We start from the raw sequence: 16,995 nt of genomic DNA on the forward strand, positions 1-16,995 counted from the left end.
GGTTCTCCTGCCTTATCTCTTTATGTGTCCTCCATATCACTCTCCCCCAGGGGGATTTCGGACCACAGTGCGATACTGGTCAGGTCGGAATTTCCTGGACAGCGATTGTTACCTACTTGGAAGTTGCATCCTTTCTGGTTGACACTTATTGGACCCTCTGATCGCATCCCTGACCAAATTATACAATGTTTACAAGTACATGATGCACCTATTTCTCATACCCTGAAGTGGGATACCTTTAAGGCGTACTTGCGTGGTTGTTTGCGATCTACAATTTCTTGTATTATAAAGTCCACGGCTCACTCTGAGAGGGAGGCGGGGGAATGTGTGGCCTCCGCAGAGTTGCTGTATATTTCTGATCCCACGGACGCACACAAGGCTAGTTGGTTACATTTCACTCGTTTATATAAACATGTGCTTCACCTTAAGACTAAGCGCAAATTGTTTTATTACACGTCAATATTATTTTGAGATGGAGAATCAATCCAGTCAGTTATTGGCCCACTTAATTAGACACAATAACTCCTCCAATTCAGGATAATGAGGGTGGTCTATTAACAGAGGGGGATGCCATTGCTACCAGATTTAGAAAGGACTATACCATTTTATATAGTTCCACCTCTAATCATACCATCGCAGACGTTGTAGTTTATCTGAGGGATCTGACTTTTCCTACTCTCTCTTCATCGCAGGTTACATTGCTTGACTCCCCTATGATGATGGCGGAACTTCAAGTGGCTATTCAGGAAATGTCTCTCCATAAATCCCCAGGTCCTGATGGGCTCCCTATTGAAGGTTATAGGAGGTATCGGGAACATATGGGCCCCATGTTGTTAGATACTCTTAACCAGGCTTTACTCAGCCACTCACTTCCCTCTACATTTGATGATGCTTCTATTATTGTGCTACTGAAGCCGGATAAAGACCCTGTTGATTGTGGTTCTTATAGACCAATTTCCCTAGTTAACGTGGACTATAAAATCCTACCTAAGATCCTGGCAAAGCGACTGAATCAAGTTGTTCTAACAATGATTCACCCTGACCAAACTGAATTCATGCGCGGTAAATCTACATCTATAAACATTACACGTGTACAGACACTTATGCAGATGGGTAGAATGCGGCATTTGCCTTGGGCTGTCGCTTCATTAGATACTATGAAGGCGTTCGACTCTGTTGAGTGCTCCTTCCTTCTGGCCGGCCTTCACAGCTTTGCTCCTACATTTATCTCATGGATCCAACTTCTCTATAAATCCCTTATGGCTATTGTGGTGGTCAATGGCATCCCCTCTGATTCTTCTCCTCTGGCACGGGGTACGCGGCAGGGATGTCCCCTCTCACCGCTTTTATTTGCTATTGCCATTGAAGCTATAGCTATTAGATTGAGATCCACCCCTATGGTAACTGGTGTGCAGTGGGAGGGAGGGTCTGCTGTGGTGGGCCTGTACGCTGACGAGAAGGTCCTTTTCCTGCGCAGCCCTCATGAGTCTTTTGGTCACGGTGTCCGCTTGTTAGATGCCTTTTTGCCATTTTCTGGGCTTAGGGTTAATTGGCAGAAGTGCCCCATTTCCTACATCAGGAGATCGGCGCTGTAATGTCGGTGACAGTAATGCTTTATATTTAGAAAAACGTTCTATATTTACCACGTTAGGAGCGATTTTACATTTATGCTAATGAGTTTCTTAATGCCCAAGTGGGCGTGTTTTTACTTTAGACCAAGTGGGCGTTGTACAGAGGAGTGTATGACGCTGACCAATCACTGACCAATCAGCATCATGCACTCCTCTCCATTCATTTAGTCAGTGCATAGTGACACTGCGTTGTTCACGATCTGCTGTCTTATACTGACACATTAACGTTACTGAAGTGTTTAGACAGTGAATAGACATTCCTTCCAGCCAGGACGCGATGTCTATTCACAATCCCGACACTTCGGTAACGTTTACAGCAGAGCAAAGCGTAATCTCCCTGTAACCTGTCATTAACAGCGAGATCTCGCGAGATTACACTTTGCTCTGCTGTAAGTACCACAGAAACGTTACCGAAGTGTCGGGATTGTGAATAGACATGGCGTCCTGGCTGGAAGGAATGTCTATTCACTGTCTAAACACTTCAGTAACGTTAATGTGTAAGTGACTGAGCCCAGGCTAAGTGTAGAATCCCCAGTCAGAGGGTTGCCGACGCTCTGGCCGGGTATTCCGCTCCCGGAGGAGTGAATGGCAGAGCAGGGAGCGGAGAGTTTCCTGCTCCGCCACAGTATTCAGTAGTACCTGCGTCCTGAGGATGCAAATACAATTGAAAATGGCCGGGACAGTTATTTGCCGGGACTGTCTCTGTAAATTTGGGACAGTCCCGGCAAATTCAGGACTGTTGGCAACTATGAGAATATGGCGACACTAAATAACATTGTTTTCTAACAAAAAGTTATTTCTATGTAAATATCGCACATCATGAAAAAAACCATAGAAATTTGGTATCGTCCGGCAGAATGTAATCCTCGCACCGCGGGACCGGCAGAAAAATAAACAAGAAATAGATCTGAGGGCACAACTAAACCCGTCCTGGTGATTAAGGGGTTAACCTGCGGTGCGGATTATAGACACGCAGGATATCGCATTTATACCGCGGATTCGCTGCGCATTTGTTGCAGAATTTCCCCATTAAGTGAAATGGAAAGTCAAGTTCCGCAACAACCGCCATTGTTCCCAGAATCCTCTGCGGCTCCACCGCGTGTTCACAGCAACGCTGCAGGTTACACATATATAAAAAAGAAGGCGTCATGTGACCCCTGCAGCCAATCACAGGCCGGAGAGGTCACATGTCATTATAGGGGTCACCTGGACACAGCCGGAAGAGCAGGGACGTGTTGCTATGGTAACGCTGGGAGAGGTGGGGATCGGCCTTGTTGTATTTCTGGAGTAGATATTCGGGGGGATTATACGTCCACCATTTGGGGTGAATATTCGGGGTGATTTCCTTGCGTGTTGTGGGTCGTATTCGCTACGTGTGAACATTCCCTTAAACCGCACGGTGAACGACATTAACAAGAAATGTATAAAAGTCAGTGAATAAGTTGTAAGTCCCGAATATTATGTCATTACAAAACACGACTCGTCCCACAAACCATCCGACCACTACAAAGACCAGAAATAACCACTTACCCCAAAGAGGCCGGCACTGGAGGGGTTAAATCCCGGCAAGGAGTCCAGTGGGCGGGGTCACTCAATGATTGACAACAGAGAGAACACCCGACCAGCGCTGCTCTTTACCTCATCACGTAACAGCGGAAGGACCTGTGATGACGTCACCACCAAGTGACAGGAAAAGGCGGAGCTTATTAGTGAAGAGAGGCGGAGGTGGAAGGACCTGGGATATCAAGGTCACGTGACCGCGGCATCAGGGGGGGGGGGGTTTAGAAGTGTGAGCGATGTATGAAGGACCTGCGTGATGATCAAGTGACATGAGGGGTCCTGAGCATCATATGAGCGATGAAGGAGTGATCGGTCATAACAGTGCAAAATATAATGTGTTGTGGTAAAAGGACCTGTGATGACATCACCACCACGTGACTGGGACGGGTGGAGCTTATCATTTGAGAAAAGTGGTGGAGGAAAGACCTATGAAGCTGATCACGTGACATGTGGGGGGCGGAGCTCTGTGAGTGGTCCGGTCTCCTGTGCTATGTTGAGAAGCGTTCATGATTACGTCACATGAGGGGGGGGGCTATGCCTCCTCTCCAGTTATAAGCTCCGCCTCTCTTCTCCCGGTCACATGGTGGTGACGTCATTACTGGTCCTTCAGCTGTTGCCGTGTATGATGTAGAGAGCAGCGCTGGTCGGGTGTACGTGACTTCCGGTCACCGCTGTTGTTTAGTGTTCTCTCTGTTATCAGTCAGGAGATTTCCCATGATGCAGTAGTAAGTTTACATGAGGTCATTTCTGTGCGGTTTTGGTGCGTTTTTGTCTGGCACAGTGTTGGTAATTATTATTATTTATTATTAGCGCTGTAAATATAAAATACAGGAGGGTTTAACCCCTTGGTGACATCAGATCTATAGTATTATGCTGTACGTGCGCCGTCACACTAGAAGGAGCGGAGCCTGCACCGTACACGACTACTGACAGCCGCCTGCAACCGCCAAGATCAGAGACCGCGCAATCCTGGCCGCTTAACCCCTCGTGATTAATAGTGATGGCGGCGTCTGATCAGTTAGAGATCGCGGCTTCCTCTGTCCTCCGAAGAGACTGCGCGATGCCGACCGGTTATATAAAACCCCCCCACACCGCGCAATTACCGGAAATATAAACCCCTCCCACCGCGCAATCACCAGAAATATAAACCCCCCCCACACCGCGCAATCACCGGAAATATAAACCCCTCACACTGCGCAATCACCGGAAATATAAACCCCTCACACCGCGCAATCAGCGGAAATATAAACCCCCCACACCGCGCAATCACCGGAAATATAAAACCCCCCCCTCACACCGCGCAATCACCGGAAATATAAAACCCCTCACACCGCGCAATCACCGGAAATATAAAACACCTCACACCGCGCAATCACCGGAAATATAAACCCCCCACACCGCGCAATCACCGGAAATATAAAACCCCTCACACCGCGCAATCACCGGAAATATAAACCCCTCACACCGCGCAATCACCGGAAATATAAACCCCTCACACCGCGCAATCACCGGAAATATAAAACCCCTCACACCGCACAATCACCGGAAATATAAACCCCTCACACCGCGCAATCACCGGAAATATAAACCCCTCACACCGCGCAATCACAGGAAATATAAACCCCCCTCACACCGCGCAATCACCGGAAATATAAACCCCTCACACCGCGCAATCACCGGAAATATAAACCCCCCCTCACACCGCGCAATCACCGGAAATATAAACCCCTCACACCGCGCAATCACTGGAAATATAAACCCCTCACACCGCGCAATCACCGGAAATATAAACCCCTCACACCGCGCAATCACCGGAAATATAACCCCCCCCCACACCGCGCAATCACCGGAAATATAACCCCCCCACACCGCGCAATCACCGGAAATATAACCCCCCCACACCGCGCAATCACCGGAAATATAAACCCCCACACTGCGCAATCACCGGAAATATAAACCCCCACACCGCGCAATCACCGGAAATATAAACCCCCTCACACCGCGCAATCACCGGAAATATAAACCCCTCACACCACGCAATCACCGGAAATATAAACCCCCCCACACCGCGCAATCACCGGAAATATAAACCCCCACACTGCGCAATCACCGGAAATATAAACCCCTCACACCGCGCAATCACCGGAAATATAAACCCCTCACACACCGCGCAATCACCGGAAATATAAACCCCCTCACACCACGCAATCACCGGAAATATAAACCCCTCACACCGCGCAATCACGGAAATATAAACCCCTCACACCGCGCAATCACCGGAAATATAAACCCCCCCACACCGCGCAATCACCGGAAATATAATCCCCTCATACCGCGCAATCACCGGAAATATAAAACCCCCCACACCGCGCAATCACGGAAATATAAACCCCTCACACCGCGCAATCACCGGAAATATAAAACCCCCCACACCGCACAATCACCGGAAATATAAACCCCTCACACCGCGCAATCACCGGAAATATAAACCACTCACACCACGCAATCACCGGCAATATAAAACCCCTCACACCGCGCAATCACCGGAAATATAAAACACCTCACACCGCGCAATCACCGGAAATATAAAACCCCTCACACCGCGCAATCACCGGAAATATAAAACCCCTCACACCACGCAATCACCGGAAATATAAACCCCTCACACCGCGCAATCACCGGAAATATAAACCCCCCACACCGCGCAATCACTGGAAATATAAACCCCCACACTGCGCAATCACCGGAAATATAAACCCCCCCTCACACCGCGCAATCACTGGAAATATAAACCCCCTCACACCTCGCAATCACCGGAAATATAAAACCCCTCACACCGCGCAATCACCGGAAATATAAAACCCCCACACTGCGCAATCACCGGAAATATAAACCCCCCCTCACACCGCGCAATCACCGGAAATATAAAACCCCTCACACCGCGCAATCACCGGAAATATAAAACCCCTCACACCGCGCAATCACCGGAAATATAAAACCCCTCACACCGCGCAATCACCGGAAATATAAAACCCCTCACACCGCGCAATCACCGGAAATATAAACCCCCCACACCGCGCAATCACCGGAAATATAAACCCCTCACACCGCGCAATCACCGGAAATATAAAACCCCTCACACCGCGCAATCACCGGAAATATAAAACCCTTCACACCGCGCAATCACCGGAAATATAAACCCCCCACACCGCGCAATCACCGGAAATATAAACCCCTCACACCGCGCAATCACCGGAAATATAAACCCCCCACACCGCGCAATCACCGGAAATATAAAACCCCTCACACCGCGCAATCACCGGAAATATAAACCCCTCACACCGCGCACTCACAGGAAATATAAACCCCTCACACCGCGCAATCACCGGAAATATAAACCCCCCACACCGCGCAATCACCGGAAATATAAACCCCCTCACACCGCGCAATCACCGGAAATATAAACCCCCCACACCGCGCAATCACCGGAAATATAAAACCCCCTCACACCGCGCAATCACCGGAAATATAAACCCCTCACACCGCGCAATTACCGGAAATATAAACCCCTCACACCGCGCAATCACCGGAAATATAAAATCCCCCACACCGCGCAATCACTGGAAATATAAACCCCCCCCCACACCGCGTAATCACAGGAAATATAAACCCCTCACACCGCGCAATCACCGGAAATATAAACCCCTCACACCGCGCAATCACCGGGAATATAAACCCCTCACACCGCGCAATCACCGGAAATATAAACCCCTCACACCGCGCAATCACCGGAAATATAAACCCCTCACACCGCGCAATCACCGGAAATATAAAACCCCTCACACCGTGCAATCACCGGAAATATAAACCCCCCCACACCGCGCAATCACCGGAAATATAAAACCCCCCACACCGCGCAATCACCGGAAATATAAAACCCCTCACACCGCGCAATCACCGGAAATATAAACCCCCTCACACCGCGCAATCACCGGAAATATAAACCCCCCACACCGCGCAATCACCGGAAATATAAAACCCCTCACACCGCACAATCACCGGAAATATAAACCCCTCACACCGCGCAATCACCGGAAATATAAAACCCCTCACACCGCGCAATCACCGGAAATATAAACCCATCACACCACGCAATCACCGGAAATATAAACTCCTCACACCGCGCAATCACAGGAAATATAAACCCCTCACACCGCGCAATCACCGGAAATATAAAACCCCTCACACCGCGCAATCACCGGAAATATAAAACCCCCCACACCACGCAATCTCCGGAAATATAAACCCCCTCACACCGCGCAATCACCGGAAATATAAACCCCTCACACCGCGCAATCACCGGAAATATAACCCCCCACACCGCGCAATCACCGGAAATATAAACCCCTCACACCGCGCAATCATCAGAAATATAAACCCCTCACACTGCGCAATCACCGGAAATATAAACCCCCCCACACCGCGCAATCACCGGAAATATAAACCTCCCCCACACCGCGTAATCACCGGAAATATAAACCCCTCACACCGCGCAATCACCGGAAATATAAACCCCTCACACCGCGCAATCACCGGAAATATAAACCCCTCACACCGCGCAATCACCGGAAATATAAACCCCCCACACCGCGCAATCACAGGAATTATAAAACCCCCTCACACCGCGCAATCACCGGAAATATAAACCCCCCCACACCGCGCAATCACCGGAAATATAAACCTCCCCCACACCACGCAATCACCGGAAATATAAACCCCTCACACCGCGCAATCACCGGAAATATAAAACCCCTCACACCGCGCAATCACCGGAAATATAAAACACCTCACACCGTGCAATCACCGGAAATATAAACCCCCCACACCGCGCAATCACCGGAAATATAAACCCCCCCCCCCACACCGCGCAATCACCGGAAATATAAACCCCTCACACCGCGCAATCACCGGAAATATAAACCCCCCCACACCACGCAATCACCGGAAATACAAACCCCCCACACCGCGCAATCACCGGAAATATAAACCCCCCCCACACCACGCAATCACCGGAAATACAAACCCCCCACACCGCGCAATCACCGGAAATATAAACCCCTCACCGCGCATTCACCGGAAATACAAACCCCCACACTGCGCAATCACCGGAAATATAAACCCCCACACTGCGCAATCACCGGAAATATAAACCCCCACACTGCGCAATCACCGGAAATATAAACCCCCCCTCACACCGCGCAATCACCGGAAATATAAACCCCTCACACCGCGCAATCACTGGAAATATAAACCCCTCACACCGCGCAATCACCGGAAATATAAACCCCTCACACCGCGCAATCACCGGAAATATAACCCCCCCCACACCGCGCAATCACCGGAAATATAACCCCCCCACACCGCGCAATCACCGGAAATATAACCCCCCCACACCGCGCAATCACCGGAAATATAAACCCCCACACTGCGCAATCACCGGAAATATAAACCCCCACACCGCGCAATCACCGGAAATATAAACCCCCTCACACCGCGCAATCACCGGAAATATAAACCCCTCACACCACGCAATCACCGGAAATATAAACCCCCCCACACCGCGCAATCACCGGAAATATAAACCCCCACACTGCGCAATCACCGGAAATATAAACCCCTCACACCGCGCAATCACCGGAAATATAAACCCCTCACACACCGCGCAATCACCGGAAATATAAACCCCCTCACACCACGCAATCACCGGAAATATAAACCCCTCACACCGCGCAATCACGGAAATATAAACCCCTCACACCGCGCAATCACCGGAAATATAAACCCCCCCACACCGCGCAATCACCGGAAATATAATCCCCTCATACCGCGCAATCACCGGAAATATAAAACCCCCCACACCGCGCAATCACGGAAATATAAACCCCTCACACCGCGCAATCACCGGAAATATAAAACCCCCCACACCGCACAATCACCGGAAATATAAACCCCTCACACCGCGCAATCACCGGAAATATAAACCACTCACACCACGCAATCACCGGCAATATAAAACCCCTCACACCGCGCAATCACCGGAAATATAAAACACCTCACACCGCGCAATCACCGGAAATATAAAACCCCTCACACCGCGCAATCACCGGAAATATAAAACCCCTCACACCACGCAATCACCGGAAATATAAACCCCTCACACCGCGCAATCACCGGAAATATAAACCCCCCACACCGCGCAATCACTGGAAATATAAACCCCCACACTGCGCAATCACCGGAAATATAAACCCCCCCTCACACCGCGCAATCACTGGAAATATAAACCCCCTCACACCTCGCAATCACCGGAAATATAAAACCCCTCACACCGCGCAATCACCGGAAATATAAAACCCCCACACTGCGCAATCACCGGAAATATAAACCCCCCCTCACACCGCGCAATCACCGGAAATATAAAACCCCTCACACCGCGCAATCACCGGAAATATAAAACCCCTCACACCGCGCAATCACCGGAAATATAAAACCCCTCACACCGCGCAATCACCGGAAATATAAAACCCCTCACACCGCGCAATCACCGGAAATATAAACCCCCCACACCGCGCAATCACCGGAAATATAAACCCCTCACACCGCGCAATCACCGGAAATATAAAACCCCTCACACCGCGCAATCACCGGAAATATAAAACCCTTCACACCGCGCAATCACCGGAAATATAAACCCCCCACACCGCGCAATCACCGGAAATATAAACCCCTCACACCGCGCAATCACCGGAAATATAAACCCCCCACACCGCGCAATCACCGGAAATATAAAACCCCTCACACCGCGCAATCACCGGAAATATAAACCCCTCACACCGCGCACTCACAGGAAATATAAACCCCTCACACCGCGCAATCACCGGAAATATAAACCCCCCACACCGCGCAATCACCGGAAATATAAACCCCCTCACACCGCGCAATCACCGGAAATATAAACCCCCCACACCGCGCAATCACCGGAAATATAAAACCCCCTCACACCGCGCAATCACCGGAAATATAAACCCCTCACACCGCGCAATTACCGGAAATATAAACCCCTCACACCGCGCAATCACCGGAAATATAAAATCCCCCACACCGCGCAATCACTGGAAATATAAACCCCCCCCCCACACCGCGTAATCACAGGAAATATAAACCCCTCACACCGCGCAATCACCGGAAATATAAACCCCTCACACCGCGCAATCACCGGGAATATAAACCCCTCACACCGCGCAATCACCGGAAATATAAACCCCTCACACCGCGCAATCACCGGAAATATAAACCCCTCACACCGCGCAATCACCGGAAATATAAAACCCCTCACACCGTGCAATCACCGGAAATATAAACCCCCCCACACCGCGCAATCACCGGAAATATAAAACCCCCCACACCGCGCAATCACCGGAAATATAAAACCCCTCACACCGCGCAATCACCGGAAATATAAACCCCCTCACACCGCGCAATCACCGGAAATATAAACCCCCCACACCGCGCAATCACCGGAAATATAAAACCCCTCACACCGCACAATCACCGGAAATATAAACCCCTCACACCGCGCAATCACCGGAAATATAAAACCCCTCACACCGCGCAATCACCGGAAATATAAACCCATCACACCACGCAATCACCGGAAATATAAACTCCTCACACCGCGCAATCACAGGAAATATAAACCCCTCACACCGCGCAATCACCGGAAATATAAAACCCCTCACACCGCGCAATCACCGGAAATATAAAACCCCCCACACCACGCAATCTCCGGAAATATAAACCCCCTCACACCGCGCAATCACCGGAAATATAAACCCCTCACACCGCGCAATCACCGGAAATATAACCCCCCACACCGCGCAATCACCGGAAATATAAACCCCTCACACCGCGCAATCATCAGAAATATAAACCCCTCACACTGCGCAATCACCGGAAATATAAACCCCCCCACACCGCGCAATCACCGGAAATATAAACCTCCCCCACACCGCGTAATCACCGGAAATATAAACCCCTCACACCGCGCAATCACCGGAAATATAAACCCCTCACACCGCGCAATCACCGGAAATATAAACCCCTCACACCGCGCAATCACCGGAAATATAAACCCCCCACACCGCGCAATCACAGGAATTATAAAACCCCCTCACACCGCGCAATCACCGGAAATATAAACCCCCCCACACCGCGCAATCACCGGAAATATAAACCTCCCCCACACCACGCAATCACCGGAAATATAAACCCCTCACACCGCGCAATCACCGGAAATATAAAACCCCTCACACCGCGCAATCACCGGAAATATAAAACACCTCACACCGTGCAATCACCGGAAATATAAACCCCCCACACCGCGCAATCACCGGAAATATAAACCCCCCCCCCCCACACCGCGCAATCACCGGAAATATAAACCCCTCACACCGCGCAATCACCGGAAATATAAACCCCCCCACACCACGCAATCACCGGAAATACAAACCCCCCACACCGCGCAATCACCGGAAATATAAACCCCCCCCACACCACGCAATCACCGGAAATACAAACCCCCCACACCGCGCAATCACCGGAAATATAAACCCCTCACCGCGCATTCACCGGAAATACAAACCCCCACACTGCGCAATCACCGGAAATATAAACCCCCACACTGCGCAATCACCGGAAATATAAACCCCCACACTGCGCAATCACCGGAAATATAAACCCCCTCACACCGCGCAATCACTGGAAATATAAACCCCTCACACCGCGCAATCACCGGAAATATAAACCACTCACACCGCGCAATCACCGGAAATATAAACCACTCACACCGCGCAATCACCGGAAATATAAACCACTCACACCGCGCAATCACCGGAAATATAAACCACTCACACCGCGCAATCACCGGAAATATAAACCCCTCACACCGCGCAATCACTGGAAATATAAACCCCCCCACACCGCGCAATCACCGGAAATATAACCCCCCCACACCGCGCAATCACCGGAAATATAACCCCCCCACACCGCGCAATCACCGGAAATATAAACCCCCCACACCGCGCAATCACCGGAAATATAAACCCCCACACTGCGCAATCACCGGAAATATAAACCCCCACACTGCGCAATCACCGGAAATATAAACCCCCTCACACCGCGCAATCACTGGAAATATAAACCCCCACACTGCGCAATCACCGGAAATATAAACCCCCCCTCACACCGCGCAATCACTGGAAATATAAACCCCCTCACACCTCGCAATCACCGGAAATATAAAACCCCTCACACCGCGCAATCACCGGAAATATAAAACCCCTCACACCGCGCAATCACCGGAAATATAAAACCCCTCACACCGCGCAATCACCGGAAATATAAACCCCCCACACCGCGCAATCACCGGAAATATAAACCCCTCACACCGCGCAATCACCGGAAATATAAAACCCCTCACACCGCGCAATCACCGGAAATATAAAACCCTTCACACCGCGCAATCACCGGAAATATAAACCCCCCACACCGCGCAATCACCGGAAATATAAACCCCTCACACCGCGCAATCACCGGAAATATAAACCCCCCACACCGCGCAATCACCGGAAATATAAAACCCCTCACACCGCGCAATCACCGGAAATATAAACCCCTCACACCGCGCACTCACAGGAAATATAAACCCCTCACACCGCGCAATCACCGGAAATATAAACCCCCCACACCGCGCAATCACCGGAAATATAAACCCCCTCACACCGCGCAATCACCGGAAATATAAACCCCCCACACCGCGCAATCACCGGAAATATAAAACCCCCTCACACCGCGCAATCACCGGAAATATAAACCCCTCACACCGCGCAATTACCGGAAATATAAACCCCTCACACCGCGCAATCACCGGAAATATAAAATCCCCCACACCGCGCAATCACTGGAAATATAAACCCCCCCCCACACCGCGTAATCACAGGAAATATAAACCCCTCACACCGCGCAATCACCGGAAATATAAACCCCTCACACCGCGCAATCACCGGGAATATAAACCCCTCACACCGCGCAATCACCGGAAATATAAACCCCTCACACCGCGCAATCACCGGAAATATAAAATCCCCCACACCGCGCAATCACTGGAAATATAAACCCCCCCCCACACCGCGTAATCACAGGAAATATAAACCCCTCACACCGCGCAATCACCGGAAATATAAACCCCTCACCGCGCATTCACCGGAAATACAAACCCCCCACACTGCGCAATCACCGGAAATATAAACCCCTCACACCGCGCAATCACCGGAAATATAAAACCCCCCACACCGCGCAATCACCGGAAATATAAACCCCTCACACCGCGCAATCACCGGAAATATAAAACCCCTCACACCGCGCAACCACCGGAAATATAAACCCCCCACACCGCGCAATCACCGGAAATATAAACCCCTCACACTGCGCAATCACCGGAAATATAAACCCCTCACACCGCGCAATCACCTTAAATATAAACCCCTCACACCGCGCAATCACCGGAAATATTAACCCCCCCCCACACCGCGCAATCACCGGAAATTTAAAACCCCCCCACACCGCGCAATCACCGGAAATATAAACCCCTCACACCGCGCAATCACCGGAAATATAAACCCCTCACACCGCGCAATCACCGGAAATATAAACCCCCCCCACACCACGCAATCACCGGAAATATAAACCCCCCCCACACCACGCAATCACCGGAAATACAAACCCCCCACACCGCGCAATCACCGGAAATATAAACCCCTCACCGCGCATTCACCGGAAATACAAACCCCCCACACCGCGCAATCACCGGAAATATAAACCCCTCACACCGCGCAATCACCGGAAATATAAAACCCCCCACACCGCGCAATCACCGGAAATATAAACCCCTCACACCGCGCAATCACCGGAAATATAAAACCCCTCACACCGCGCAACCACCGGAAATATAAACCCCCCCCCCCACACCGCGCAATCACCGGAAATATAAACCCCTCACACTGCGCAATCACCGGAAATATAAACCCCTCACACCGCGCAATCACCTTAAATATAAACCCCTCACACCGCGCAATCACCGGAAATATTAACCCCCCCCCCACACCGCGCAATCACCGGAAATTTAAAACCCCCCCACACCGCGCAATCACCGGAAATATAAACCCCTCACACCGCGCAATCACCGGAAATATAAACCCCTCACACCGCGCAATCACCGGAAATATAAACCCCCCCCACACCGCGCAATCACCGGGAATATAAAACCCCCTCACACCGCGCAATCACCGGAAATATAAACCCCTCACACCGCGCAATCACCGGAAATATAAAACCCCACACACCGCGCAATCACCGGAAATATAAAACCCCCCACAACGCGCAATCACCGGAAATATAAAACCTCTCACACCGCGCAATCACCGGAAATATAAAACCCCTCACACCGCGCAATCACCGGAAATATCAAACCCCTCACACCGCGCAATCACCGGAAATATAAAACCCCCACACCGTGCAATCACCGGAAATATAAAACCCCTCACACCGCGCAATCACCGGAAATATAAACCCCCTCACACCGCGCAATCACCGTAAATATAAACCCCTCACACCGCGCAATCACCGGAAATATAAACCCCTCACACAGCACAATAACCGGAAATATAAAAACCCCCACACCGCGCAATCTCCGGAAATATAAAACCCCCCACACCTCGCAATCAGCGGAAATATAAAACCCCTCACACCGCGCAATCACCGGAAATATAAAACCCCCCACACCTCGCAATCAGCGGAAATATAAAACCCCTCACACCGCGCAATCACTGGAAATATAAAACCCCTCACACCGGGCAATCACCGGAAATATAAAACCCCCCACACCTCGCAATCACCGGAAATATTAACCCCCTCACACCGCACAATCACCGGAAATATAAAACCCCTCACACCGCGCAATCACCGGAAGTATAAACCCCTCACACCGCGCAATCACCGGAAATATAAACCACTCACACCGCGCAATCACCGGAAATATAAACCCCTCACACCGCGCAATCACTGGAAATATAAACCCCCCCACACCGCGCAATCACCGGAAATATAACCCCCCCACACCGCGCAATCACCGGAAATATAACCCCCCCACACCGCGCAATCACCGGAAATATAAACCCCCCACACCGCGCAATCACCGGAAATATAAACCCCCACACTGCGCAATCACCGGAAATATAAACCCCCACACTGCGCAATCACCGAAAATATAAACCCCCTCACACCGCGCAATCACTGGAAATATAAACCCCTCACACCGCGCAATCACCGGAAATATAAACCACTCACACCGCGCAATCACCGGAAATATAAACCACTCACACCGCGCAATCACCGGAAATATAAACCACTCACACCGCGCAATCACCGGAAATATAAACCACTCACACCGCGCAATCACCGGAAATATAAACCCCTCACACCGCGCAATCACTGGAAATATAAACCCCCCCACACCGCGCAATCACCGGAAATATAACCCCCCCACACCGCGCAATCACCGGAAATATAACCCCCCCACACCGCGCAATCACCGGAAATATAAACCCCCCACACCGCGCAATCACCGGAAATATAAACCCCCACACTGCGCAATCACCGGAAATATAAACCCCCACACTGCGCAATCACCGGAAATATAAACCCCCTCACACCGCGCAATCACTGGAAATATAAACCCCCACACTGCGCAATCACCGGAAATATAAACCCCCCCTCACACCGCGCAATCACTGGAAATATAAACCCCCTCACACCTCGCAATCACCGGAAATATAAAACCCCTCACACCGCGCAATCACCGGAAATATAAAACCCCTCACACCGCGCAATCACCGGAAATATAAAACCCCTCACACCGCGCAATCACCGGAAATATAAACCCCTCACACCGCGCAATCACCGGAAATATAAACCCCCCCCACACCACGCAATCACCGGAAATATAAACCCCCCCCACACCACGCAATCACCGGAAATACAAACCCCCCACACCGCGCAATCACCGGAAATATAAACCCCTCACCGCGCATTCACCGGAAATACAAACCCCCCACACCGCGCAATCACCGGAAATATAAACCCCTCACACCGCGCAATCACCGGAAATATAAAACCCCCCACACCGCGCAATCACCGGAAATATAAACCCCTCACACCGCGCAATCACCGGAAATATAAAACCCCTCACACCGCGCAACCACCGGAAATATAAACCCCCCCCCCCACACCGCGCAATCACCGGAAATATAAACCCCTCACACTGCGCAATCACCGGAAATATAAACCCCTCACACCGCGCAATCACCTTAAATATAAACCCCTCACACCGCGCAATCACCGGAAATATTAACCCCCCCCCCACACCGCGCAATCACCGGAAATTTAAAACCCCCCCACACCGCGCAATCACCGGAAATATAAACCCCTCACACCGCGCAATCACCGGAAATATAAACCCCTCACACCGCGCAATCACCGGAAATATAAACCCCCCCCACACCGCGCAATCACCGGGAATATAAAACCCCCTCACACCGCGCAATCACCGGAAATATAAACCCCTCACACCGCGCAATCACCGGAAATATAAAACCCCACACACCGCGCAATCACCGGAAATATAAAACCC

At 50.6% G+C, this 16,995-nt stretch overlaps 1 protein-coding gene and 1 long non-coding RNA gene across 7 annotated transcripts in view; one reads left to right on the forward strand and one right to left on the reverse strand.

Annotated features, from left to right (window-relative positions):
* LOC142722372 (uncharacterized) overlaps positions 1 to 16,995 on the reverse strand; it is a 94,089-nt gene that overhangs the window by 40,480 nt on the left and 36,614 nt on the right. For 2 of the 6 annotated variants that reach the window (XM_075848878.1, XM_075848876.1), the window contains exon 1: positions 3,162 to 3,300. The exons of 3 other annotated variants lie outside the window; for them this stretch is intronic. The gene's annotated coding sequence lies outside the window, so the exon portion shown is untranslated. Of the gene's footprint in view, positions 1 to 3,161; positions 3,534 to 16,995 lie in introns of those variants that run through there. One more of the 6 variants, XR_012874682.1, reaches the window with a different exon arrangement.
* Positions 3,787 to 16,995, forward strand: part of LOC142722374 (uncharacterized) — a 196,594-nt gene continuing 183,385 nt past the window's right edge. The window contains exon 1 of the long non-coding RNA XR_012874685.1: positions 3,787 to 3,931. This is a non-coding gene — a long non-coding RNA (uncharacterized LOC142722374). The remainder of the gene's footprint in view (positions 3,932 to 16,995) is intronic.

This window comes from Rhinoderma darwinii, unplaced genomic scaffold, assembly GCF_050947455.1.
Source record: "Rhinoderma darwinii isolate aRhiDar2 unplaced genomic scaffold, aRhiDar2.hap1 Scaffold_534, whole genome shotgun sequence".
NCBI lineage: Eukaryota > Metazoa > Chordata > Amphibia > Anura > Rhinodermatidae > Rhinoderma > Rhinoderma darwinii.